A 13,300-nucleotide genomic window follows, 5' to 3' on the forward strand; every position below is an offset into this window, starting at 1 on the left:
ATTGCTATCAAATTTACAATATAAATGAAACAAAAAACATAAATAAATAATAGCCAATTAATAGTTAAACTAATAGGATTTCCACAAAAATATCCCACTACCGATAGTATAATTTATTATAAATACATATGTACATTTATAAAAATGTTCCTGTTGACACACCACCGCTTGACAAATAAATAAATATATAATCGGATCATTGTGGCAGTGGCTATACAAATGTGTTTGCGTGTGTGGACAAGTATAATTACATGAGATATTTGTCATATTTGAAAATTACAAACATTTGTTAGATCTCAGCACCAATGACTCGTCCCCCTTTCACACCCAACTCGAATGCAATGTTTCAACTGTCATAATATGTTTAGTACTTGTATGGCAAACAATAACTATAGGAAGCTGCTGCGCAAATGTGGGGTTTATCACAATGTGCCCTCTTCCTGCTATTACAACATATGGAAGCAAAATAATTGCAAATAACCGATATGGATTACATATAGAGCGGCAAAAATATTGGGATGTAGGGGAGGAATGGGGAAATATAATCCAATAAATAATTGAAAAGAACTGTTGATTAGTTGGTGGCTTTATTTGAACGTTGATACTTTGCTTCCCTGAAGGCATTACCAGAATAGTATAATCTTCAGTTTAAGAGTATTCTTAATAATGGACTTATTATTATCTTTATTAAAATGAATACTCTTAAATTGAAGATGATTCTGTTGTGGTGATGGTTTCACGCTGGCGAAGTATCAACGTTCAAATAAAGCCATGAATTAATCAACAATTATTATGCAATTAGTTATTGGATAGGTTTAAATGAGTATTTAATCTTCCTCTTAAAAGTTTTTACGAACTTTTCTTATGCATAACAATTTTAAAATAATGCTCTCATATGTATTAAATTTATAAAATCTTTACTAATCGTGCTACAAAAAATCCATGTTTTCAAATACTATTCAATTAAAAACACAGTTTTCAAAAAGAATAATAGTATCTAAGAGAAAAAATATCCTAAAGTTATGACAGTTGCAATATGTAAAACATTTTGAAAAAAGTATAACAGTTTAAAAAACAATAATAGATATGGTTGAAAAGAGTGTGCGGATATTAATCTGCCCCATGCCACTATGGGCATACACCTAAACCAGTATTCGGCTTGTTGTTAGCTCTAAAACTAAAAGGTAACCTCGAAAAATAAAAACAATGTTAGGGATTCCGTGCAACTTACAAAATCCTTAATTGTTTTCCATACTAATCCCCTAAGTTGGTTCATGTCTGATATTGTATCCCCACCTTAGTACCAGTGTTTGTGGCCCCGAAATCCGGGCAATGACATGGAAAAGTCTCCAATGTCTCATCATCTTCCCCACATGCCCTACACATGCTATCACTTGTCGCACCGATTTTCCATAAGTGAGCTTCCTGTGTCCCATTATGATATCAAAGGCTATACTGACCTCTTTCTTACTTCCTTTCAGTAATAGCCTCGTCTTTTCACGATTCGGACCTCCCCATAGAATTATTGCCGTCCTACCTACCGTTTCGCAATTCCATTTATCCCTTTTTTTAAACCGAGTTTAGGGCATGGTCGGCGAACGACCATGGTGCGTCGAACCGAAAGGCTTCGGGTTAACCAAATTTATTGACTGCAGTCCTCTGGGATTCACTGACAAATCGTCCGCTCTTTCATTCCCCCTAACTCCGCTATGACCCGGCAACCAAACGATGCGGATTGTGCCATCCTCAGGGAAGGAGTTAACATCCTTCTTACACTCCAAAACTCTTCGGACCTTAACGTCCTGGTTGTTATTGCCCTGATGGCCAATTTACTGTCCGTAAAGATGTTTACAGTCGAAGTCCTCGAGTGAACACCACACCACCTCACGCATGCCATGATCGCCCGGATCTCCACCTGCAGAATCGTGTTATGGGCAGGCAGACGAAAACGGATCTCACTCCCTGGGTTCTCAATGTAGACCCCCAACAGCATTGATCCAACTGTATACCATGATTTCCCACATGTCAATACCAGAGTTCCGTCAATCGAAGACAGTGCCTCTGGCAGCAGTGTGTCGCACTCGACCTCAAGTGTCATCTCAGGTATCCGATCGGAATCTTCTTCTAATCCATCCGGGTTTCCCATCGTCGGCTCGATTATACCGCGATGGTATGAGCTGCTCACATCCTCTATCCGTTCTTCCATCGCCTTAAGTCTCACAGCCGCAGTGGCTGCCTCACACTTAATCTGTATGTTAATAGGTCGGATATCTAGAATAGTCTACAATAACCTAGTGGGCGTGGTCCTCATCGCTCCGCCTTTGCCAAGACAACATGTTCTTGCAACCTGTTGTATTACCCTTTCGTTGCACTTTTTCTCCATCGTAATCCACCAAACTAATGAGGCGTAAGTACGTATTGGTCTTATCACGCTCCTGTAGAGCCAGTGAACTATCCTCGGACTCAAACCCCATTTCAAGCCTTCCGCTCGTCTACATTGTGTCCAACATCTGTCAGCAGTATCGGTATGCTCTTGAATATGACACTTCCAATTCAGTTTCCTGTCCAAGATCACTTCTTAGTATTTGATCTCGTTCTATTAAGGAATTGTGGTGCGTCAAATCCCACCTTCCCACCCACCTTCGTCTTCCCCATGAACAGGCAGATTTCAAACTTCTCTGGGTTAACATTGATATCTCTGGGTCTAGCCCAGGCCTTTCCGCATAGCTATTTCGCATTCTTTCCCCCTAGAAGTGTTACAACATCATCTGCCAATCAGACGGGTTAAAATCCCTCCTCAGTCAGCATCCGTTGTAGGTTATTTATGGTGGTCACTCATAGGAGTGGCGATAAAATGCTCCCCTGTGGCGAGGCCTGTGCCTCTTTCCCTTATATTGTATTTGCGTCATGGGATACACAATATATCCTTCTGTTCCTTAGTATATGGTTTATCCAGTCTCTAAGGACCCGGTACTGGGATTGGATCAGTGTGTTGATCCGAACATTGTTAAAAGCCCCTCGATGTCAAAGCATACCGCAAATGTGTACGTCTTGCCATCAAAGGATTCTTCTACTTTATTCACCACCTCGCGCAGGGCAGTCTCCACCGACCTTCCCTTGACATAGGCATGCTGTTTGTATTTTAGCAGTATGCTGGATGTCCTACTCCTTATCATGTATCCACAATACGTTCCATGGTTTTGAGCAGAAAGGTCGTGAAGCTTATAGGTCTTGGGTGTCGCATAACATGCCTTGCTGGGCTTGGGTGTAAATAGCCCCTCGACTTCTATAAGGCTTTGGGAGTTTATGCAAGTCTTAGGCACGCATTAAAAATAGTGGCCAGATAGGGCGCCAGATAGTCTGCCTTCTTCTTTAGTAACGCCGGAAATATTCCATCAGGTCCGGGCGACTAAAATGGTTTGAAGCTCCTTAAGGACTCCTTCACTAAAAATTGGGCTAAATTATCTAGCCCAGGTCTTCCTCTGCGTAGTCTTCTGAATTTTGTCCAGATTGTTTTCAACTTATTCCGGAAGCTTATCGGATTCGGCGTTGGCCGTGCTATTTTTAACCTAATGTACCGATAGTCGGAGAAGGAATGCCCCATAGAGACCCTCCAATCCTGACCCACATCGATTAAATTTTCCGAACATATTGTCACATCTAAAACCCCCTCCCTAATCCTATTAACAAAGATAGCGGTGTTGCCAATATTAAGTGTTATTAGGTCGTTGGTATTCAAGAATTCTACCAGGGCTTGAACCGGTATATTAATGTTGGTACTACCCCACGAAATGTGGTGAGAGTTCGCATCTCATCCTATTAGTACCTCGTTTCGTGTCTGTTTTGCTTTCTTCACAAACCGTTTCAGCTCTGACGTAGGTGACGGTGTCGGAGAGTCGAAAGGCAGATATGCTCCACCGTCGTCCTGTCTCATCCGACGTTGACAACTCTGGAGAAAATATATAATTTTAATTTTTATAAAAATAACGGAGATCCTCGGACGAGTAGCAGTGTTTGCATAGAATAATTGGTAGTTGATATGGTTCAGTCCAGAAACTTTATTTCGGGTCGTCCTTGGCTCCTGAATTAAGACAATATAAATCTTGCCCTTGCTAATTTTCTCCATCAGAGCGTGTGTAGCTGTATGACTCCGGTGGAGGTTTATCTGACCTTTTTATGACCTCAATCATTGGTCCTCCAGTAAATGGACATCTTGGGAGTGGGTGATGGTCTCATCATCGGCTCCCTGTTCGTTACGCTGCACTGAGTCTCCCGTCTCTGCATTGCCTAATGTTAAAATGACCCTTGTCAATCTAGTCTTTCAAATCTTAAATAAATCGGTTTTTTGGGAGTAGGTGATGGTCCCATCGTCGGCTCCCTGTCTAACCTAGTCTTTCAAATCTTAAGTAAATGGGCTTTTGGGAGTAGGTGATTGTCTCATCGTCAGGCTGTATTGCAATTCCTGTCACTGCTCTGCCTGATGCTCCAATATTAGGATCTTTGCATACCCTAGTCTTCCGAATCTTTAGTGAGTCGGTGTTGGTTCCATCGTTAGGTCCACGTTCGTAGACTGCGTTGAGTCTCTCGCCCCTGCACTGCTTGATGTCTTAATATTAGGATTTACGCTTGTCCTAGTCTTCTCATTATTGGGACAGTCGGCGATGGTCTCGGCGTCAGCCCTCTGTTTGTTAGGCAGTACTGAGACACCTGCCACTGCACGGCATGATGTCTCAATATGAGGATCTTTGCCTATCCTAGTCTTCCCTATCTTGAAAACGACAGCCTTGTCTTAAGTCTTAGCCAAACTTGTCAAGGAGACTATAACAGTGCCTACCACAAGAAGAGTTCCTTACTCCTTCTCCTCCCTGTGGAAGACTTTCCATTTTCTGCGACAAAACCTTGTTATTGCTTGACTTAGAATTCCAATATGCGTTCCGTCGTGAATATACTTCCCCATCGCTTGACCGTTGCCTTTGTGAGCTAAAAAGTATAGCAGTTTTCAAAATTTGCTTAATATAATTCTATACCTTCAGCTAGGTTAATAATTTTAGTTGCATAAAGTTAAGTTTCAAACAAGCTAAACAACATCAGCTTTCAAAACCCCGACCTTGAGCATCCAACCCTATTGAAATCCATCTTCCACCAATTTTCTCATCTATCCACTCTTATATTCATGCAATTGGCTGAATACATACCAATGTTTTCCTGAACAAAACCATACAGCAAACTCCAAATGGATAACCAAAACGGAAGAGTGCTAAAACTATGAAGAGTGTGCCAGGATGCGAAGGCGGGAGATACAACCATTATATATCATTTCCATTAAATTACAATTTAATAGGCAGTGAAACAAACTAGACAACACTGCAATATGACATTTTGACATGCAAAATGGCCAACTTGTGTGGAAAATTGGGAGTGCTTAGGAAATTTTCGATAAATTATACATATTGCAAAAATCATGGTGTGGAGGAGATGATTTGGATTCCTAGACTAGACATCACGAAGCTAATTTAGCAACTAAAGTAAAAATAAATGTCAGCGCTTAATTTAATAAAATCAATTGCATGGCAAATTTTAATTGGTTTGGCGGCACGGAAGTGCGCGGAATGAATACATAAAACATATTGGATCAAACACATATTGAAAACACACGCATGGGTGAATCATTACCTATGGTATATGAAGGGAAAATAATTAAGAAATAAATCAGCTCCTAAAATCTGAATAATTAAAGGATTTTACGATTTATTTACACAATAACGAAGTGGAAAGCACACAATCAACTTAATTCGGTTTGAATTATGGTCCTTTAGTTTAATCAACTGAAGTATTTCTTTTATTGTTTTTCCAATGTAATCGAAACTGCAAATAAGTCACATGAAAAAACTTTAAAGGTTTTCCATCTACTGTTATTTTCACTTCAAGACTCATGAGTCATGACACACCTATAACTGTAACACTTTCCACTTAATTATGCAATACAAAACACAATAGCTTCGTCATCTTCTGTGAATTGTTTTTTGCACCTTCTTGTTTTTCACTCTTGATTTCATGTTCATTAACATGTTAATCTGTCTGTACACCCTCGCCCAAACAATTGGCCACATGTACTTTTGTATAAAGAGTTTGTAACAGATGAACAAAGGTGATAGACAAAAATAGAACTATGCTGGTAAATAGGTGCAAATTTCGACGAATTTTATTCCGGTTTTTAATACAAGACTGAGGGTACGTTTGATAGGGATATATGGGCACTAGATGTTTGCGCAAGTTACCCTAAAAGATGGATTGTGCAGAACTCTCCCTCATATCACTGCTCGGAATCCCGGAAGAAGACAATCACTCAATTTTGGCGGTGTTGTACTAAATTTCCCACAAAAATTCCATTAAGGAACAGGAATTACTTGTCTTATATCAATGTGTGATGTCCGATTAAAGTTAAACATCAAAGAAAAGGGGCCCCTGTCTTCTGCCGAGTCCGAACGGCGTGCCGAATAGCGACACCACTTGATAAAAAAGTTTTAAACTAGCAGGATATACATGGCAATGTAGTCAGCATTAGTAAGGGGATAACCAACGTTGAGGTTAGGTTATAGACCGATTTCAATCATATTGAGAACAGTAGTAGAAAGTCATAACAAAACACTTCATGCAAAATATAAGCCAAATCGGATAAAAATTGAGCCCTCTAGTGGATGACGAAGTCAAGATCCAAGATCGGTTTAGATGCAGCAATATCCGGTTATGAACCGTACTTAGCACAGTTGTTGGAAGTCATAACAAAACACATCATACACAATTTTAGTCAAATCGGATGAGAATTGCGCCCTCTAGTGGCTCAAGAAGTCAAGTTCCAAGATCGAATTAGTATATGGCAGCTATATTAGGTTAATTGCGTCGTCTAGTGACTCAAGAAGTCAAGATCCCAGATCGGTTTATACGGCAACTATATCATGTTATGGACCGATTACAACCATACTTAGCACAGTTGTTGGAAGTCATAACAAATCACATCATGCACAATTTTAGCCACATCGGATGAGAATTGCGCCCTCTAGTGGCTCAAGAAGTCAAGATCAAAGATCGATTTATATGGCAGCTATATTAGGTTATTCGATTTGAACCATACTCAGAACAGTTGTTGAAAGTCATAACAAAACCCCTCATGCAAAATTGCAGCAAAATCGGATAAGAATTGCGCATGAACCGATTTGGTCCATTTATAATCCCAACCGACCTGCACTAATAAGAATTATTTGTGCCAAATTTCAAGCGCTTTCTTCCAAAGTTAGCGTGCTTTCGACAAACCGACGGACATGGTTAGATCGACTTAAAATGTCATGGCGATCAAGAATATATATACTTTATGTGATCTTAGACGCATATTTCAAGGTGTTACAAACGGAATGACCAAATTAGTATACCCTCCATCCTATGGTGGAAGGTATAAAAATATGGAAAAGACGAATTTTTTTCATTTTTTGCTCAAAAAAATATTTTTATTGATTAGTCTTTAATGAACAAACTTGCTGAAATACCTTAATTTTTTAATTTGGCAGCACCAACAAATTTTCGAAATACCGAGGTGTCCAACTTTAGGCGCCTGGACAACATAGGACCATGCTATTGCACACGATCTCACTAACAACTCTAACCCTTACAAATTTCAATGAGATATCTCTACCCGTTCTCACACGGCATATTTTTATTAGTTTTTTTCGATTTTCTTCCACTGTAGTACGGTCAATATACCTGAAGTCTTGGGAGAAATTCGAAACACGAACATGTAAAGACTTGTTCACCATGACAATGCGAGCTCTCACACATCGGCTCAAATCAGCGCCTCTTTGATCGGCCAAAACGTAGAATTGAAAGGTCATCCGCCCTACAGGCCTGGCGTGTGGTCCATGATTTTTCCATGCGTGGTCCATGATTTTCATTGCCAGAAAATGCTGTCAAAGCATTCAATAAACATGTTTGGGAGGTGTTTCAATCACAGTGGAAAAAATGTTTGCACAATTGGTATGAGCGCATACAAAAATATGTAAAGCAAGCTTGAAGATACTTTGAAAAACACTAAAACCATTTTAGATGATAAAAATATGCATTTTCATGATTAGACCATAAATTTATATAGCAGCCCTCGTACAACCAAAAAAAACCCTTTTTTTTTGATAACTTCTCACCACAAATTCTCATTTAAATAGACTGAAAATTCAATTTCCTTGCCCTGTTGGAATTAACGTCAACTTGACATCATAGCTCTCCACCTACTTTCACTTGCATAGGGTATTTAAATGATTCGGCCTAGACTAATTAAACTTCACTTTTAATAATTTATTTTCGCACCAGCCACAATTCTCAGTGGCCCAGGCATGCATTGTAGTACGGGTATAAATTTTAACTCTGGTGTCCGCAAAATTTTCACCACCATCATCTATGATGAGCCATGTGAGAATTTTGATGAAAAGTGGAAGTGACGCCACCACAACTGGCCGGAGAAAAAGGTTGCCGAATGAGGCAACTGTGTGCGCTGATTTATGGGTATCATGTTGCCGGTGCTGGCAAAAAATTAAAAAAGGGCATTAATAAAACATAAAGACAACTTTAGTGTGGGTTGTGCGGCAATGTGCGCCATCATTTGCATCATGTGGAATGGAGCTTCCGTTTGGTCGACACCCGAGATCCCACATTAAAATGCACATGTCATGCATTTTTAATTAAAACAAAACAAACCCTCTCCCAAAAAAAACTATAGAAGCTATGTACAACATATTAAGGCCACAGTTTTTAGGTAACATTTTGAAATACAAACAAAAAGTGAAAAAAACCCTTAAACTAAAAGTAGGCAAAGGTAGGTGTTAACAACACATTTGACTATTTTAAATAGACTAGTGCATAGACCAAAACCATGTGGAAAAAATGGAGCCATGCACGTGGGTTATATCATGATGTTCCCAAGATTTTTTTATCAACATCATAACTTGACAATCATTCTAGGGCGAGGCCTTCGTAGCGATATGTTACAATCAGGTCCCTTAACAAATGCAATAAAATGTTCATCATAAAAATTGATTGAAGCACTTGCCAAACAAAAAGCCAAACAAACATACACTCCAAAAATATAACCAATTGGAACCTTGAATAAATCATAGCTTTTGTGGTGGAGCAGAACCCCAGATAGATTCGTACTACCCTCCATTTGACATGCATATTATTCCGATCAGTGTACTTCTGGGTTGAAAAGGTTTCGGTGATGGGGTGACCCCTAGAGACTTGCATTCAAATGTCGGATTCGTACACTGCTCCAATTTCATTTGAATTCGATGATGCCCAATCGGTTAACATGACTAAGGTGGTCAAATTGGAATTTCACTCGAATCCCATACGCCCCAGTAGGAGGGTTTGAGGTATGGGGTTTTACCAGAAGCTATTGACCATTTGCTGGCCGACACGGAATAACCATGAGCACCACACAGGCTGAAACTTTGAGCTTCGACTTGTGTGGTGCCCATCGTTATCACGGGAAGCTTAGCTGAAAGCTACCGGGCGCGTCCACAGGTTGCGGATGGTGGAAAGCTCCGTATTTATGCGGAGTAGCTGCAAATGCGGCCGCGGGCAGTCAGCGATTTTCGAGAGCAGAGTCTCAGTGAGGAGTCAGGTGGCACTGGCTCTAAAATAAATACTGAGTGTCAATGATACTCGAGATGACAAGGCGAGTTATTGGCGCCTTCAAATAACCAATGGTCAACATCAGCATCTGTTCCCAGGTTAGGGGCGGCTGGAGGCGAGCGTCGGATCTTGGAGCAAGCGGCTCGCCACAACGGGGGATACATGTGCAATCCCACAAAACCTATGCGCTTGGGGCGCTGGGCCAGTAACCCGCCCCCGGACAACTATGACACCCACTCCGAGAAACAAAGGAATAGTAAAAATGGACCACCCCAACGTTGACGACCCATGCAAACGAAAAAAGGAGAATGATTTGCGGATATGCACCTGGAATGTCCGCACTCTTTATAGAGAAGGTGCAGTATGGGCGCTGGCGGATGTATTAAAGAAAAACAAGGAAGATATCGCCGCCTTACAGGAAGTGCGATGGACTGGGAATGGCGTCACTACAACACCAAACGGTGACGAACTATACTATAGCTGCCATAACACGGGGCATGAATTTGGCTGTGGATTTGTGGTTAGTTGGAGTCTGAAACACCTTCTCTCCAGCTTTACACCGGTGAATGAAAGGCTAGCCACAATCCGCATAAAAGCCAAATTCTTCAACATCAGCCTTATTTGTGTCCATGCCCCTACGGAAGACAAAGACGAGCAGACCAAGGATATTTTTAAAGAGCGCCTAGAGAGAATTATGACCGCTGCTCCGCCCATGATATTAAAATCGGTCTCTGAGATTTTAATGCGAAGATGGGGAAGGAAGACATTTTTGGTCCAACAACCGGAAAGTTAAGCCTCCACGAGATAACGTCTAGTAAAGGGTTGAGGCTGATTGATTTCGCCGCGGCAAAAAACATGGTAGTTAGTAGCACCAGATTTCAACATAAAAATATTCACAAAGCAACATGGCTGTCACCCGATCTAAACACGAGGAACCAAATTGATCACGTTGTGATAGATGGAAGGCATTCAGCCAGCGTGTTAGATGTACGATCGAGTGACAGCACCACGGCTGTCACCCGATCAAAATAGGAGGAACCAAATTGATCCCGTTGTGATAGATGGAAGGCATTCATCCAACGTGTCAGATGTACGAATATAGATTCGGATCATTACCTTGTTGCAGCAAAGGTTCACACCCGTTTGAACATGGCGAGGAAAGAACGATCAGACACTGCACGGAAGCTGAAAATTGAAAAGCTGCAAACACAACAAATGGCAGCGGCATACTCCACTCGAATGACCCAACTGCTTGAAGAAAGCAATTCTTGTTCCGATGATATAATGGCGCAGAGGCAAACTATTGCCCAAAGCATGGAAAATGCCGCGAAATCCGTACTCGGGTACCGGCAGCTTATCTGTGCAATCTGGCTAGAAGAAAGCATACCCGATGATTGGAAACTCAGCATACTATATAACTTGCACAAGAAAGGAGACAAGACGGAATTTGCCAACTACAGAGAAATAAGTCTCCTACCCATCGCATACAAGATACTCTCGAGCGTGAAAGATTGTGTGAAAGATTAAAACCTAAAGACCTGGTAAATCCACCCTAGAGCTGTAATTCACACTGCGCCAAATCCTGGAAAAGACCCGAGAAGCACAAATCAACACCTACCATCCCTTTGTTGACTACAAAGCCGTCTTCGATACTCCTTTACGTTCAAAGGTATTTCAAGCCATGTCTGAGTTTGGTATCCCTGCAAAATTAATAAGACTCTGCAGGATGACACTTGCTGATACGCGTTCCTCAGTAAGAAAGGAAAGAATCTCTCCAAACCATTTAATACCAAACGAGGTTTCAGACAAGGAGATAGCCTATCATGTTGGAAAAGATTATACGAGATGCAAATGTGAATAGATATGGCAAACTTATCACAAGAGAACACATGCTACTCGCCTATGCCGCCAACATCCATATCATAGGTCGGTCACCGGAAGTAGTAACTGCAGCCTTTGAGAGAATCGAAAGAGAGTCAGTGAAAATGGGTCTGGCAGTAAATGGAGATAAGACGAAATGGATAGTTTCAACTCCCAAAAAGCCTTGCCCAACCAAGCAGAGAAGGAAATGGAGAAAAATGGGAACCACAACTTTGAGATAGTCATTAACTTTATCTACCTCGGCACCGCCGTAACCGAAACGAATAACCGAATGCTACTTTGGACTAAGTAAGCAGTTTAGAAAGAAGATTACCTCTCGCCAGACGAAGATTACACTATACTAGACACTGATACTACCCGTGCTGATATATGGCTCTGAAGCATTGGTACTTGTGAAAGCAGATGAGGCACTGCTTGGAGTATTTGAGAGAAAGATTCTTCGTAAAATATATGGACCAATTTGCGTCAATGGAGAATGTAGGCGACCTGTGAACCACGAGCTGTATGACGACGATAGCATAGTTACACGCATCAAAATACAACGGCTGCATTGGCTAGGTCAAGTTGTCAGAATGGATGAAGAAGCTCCAGCAAAGAAGTCTTTTGAAGGCAAACACGGTGGTACACGCAAACCGGGAAGACCAAAAGCCCGATGGAAAGATCAAGTGGTGGGAGATACCTCGATACTTTGTGTCAGAAATTTTAGAATGAGAGCAGAAGATCGAGTCGCTTGGAACGTTCGGCTAGTGGAACAAATATTCTGTCATAGCCAATTCAAGGAAAGTTAAGTATTGACCATTTGCAGATATAATAAAAATGCTCGCCGGTCAGGAGCCAGAGGTCTATTTTGCCACATTAGCCAAGTCGAGAAGCTAGCGTTTTTCGTTTAAAAGTTCGACTCACAGACGGACGAATAAAGTTTAAAAGATTTTGAAAGTTATGTAGTTTACCGTCTAATATCAATACCACACTTCCAGCCTTTGGTGGAGGTTAAAAACATAGATATAAAATATTTTTCTTGTTACAGGCAAAATCTCAATCGCACATCAACATTTGATTTGATTTTATTTAAATTGTGCTTGTTCTGCTTTTATTTTTCTCTGAGTGTAATAGAAAATAATATAAATCTCCAATATGTCCATTTTTTCATTTTGGAGATGCACACCCACACACTCTCAAAATGAAAACTCGAATATATTGAAAACCCAACGTCAAACATAAAATCATAACAAATCAATCGCTTGATGCAACATCAGGAGTGGATGATGGCGTCATAGTCAAATATCCAGGGATCGATGAGAAAGCAGGTTGTTATGCAAACATTCACTCATACTGGATATGGATGGAGCGATGGCTGATAGTAATAAACGTAAAGTTTACATACGGCAACACATCCACGGTTCCCACCGCAGTGTTGTGAACCATACTCTGGAGGAAATGAAGGAATATACATACGCGCATCTATCAATGATGCTCGAGAGGAAATCTATGTGGAACGCCATAAAGTGGATTTCTTCTCATAAAAAAAGGAAATAGAATTTTCCATATTCGCTATGAAAAGAAACTATGATTTTTAGTCAAATATGGTTGTGGTAAAATGAATAGGAGAAAAACTGGAAGTCACTTACGAAAAATCAAAGCAATACCAGAGCATTAGTATTTGTCAGGACAGTAAGTTGCAATATATATAAAAGACAGTGGGACATTAAGGTATTCCCGAAGTCAATGTAGCAACAACAGTTTC

General features: G+C 40.7%; 1 protein-coding gene across 1 annotated transcript in view; it reads right to left on the reverse strand.

Moving 5' to 3' along the window:
- Positions 1-13,300, reverse strand: part of LOC106082286 (uncharacterized) — a 453,600-nt gene that overhangs the window by 277,109 nt on the left and 163,191 nt on the right. The window lies entirely within an intron of this gene.

Source organism: Stomoxys calcitrans, chromosome 2, assembly GCF_963082655.1.
Source record: "Stomoxys calcitrans chromosome 2, idStoCalc2.1, whole genome shotgun sequence".
Taxonomy (NCBI): Eukaryota; Metazoa; Arthropoda; class Insecta; order Diptera; family Muscidae; genus Stomoxys; species Stomoxys calcitrans.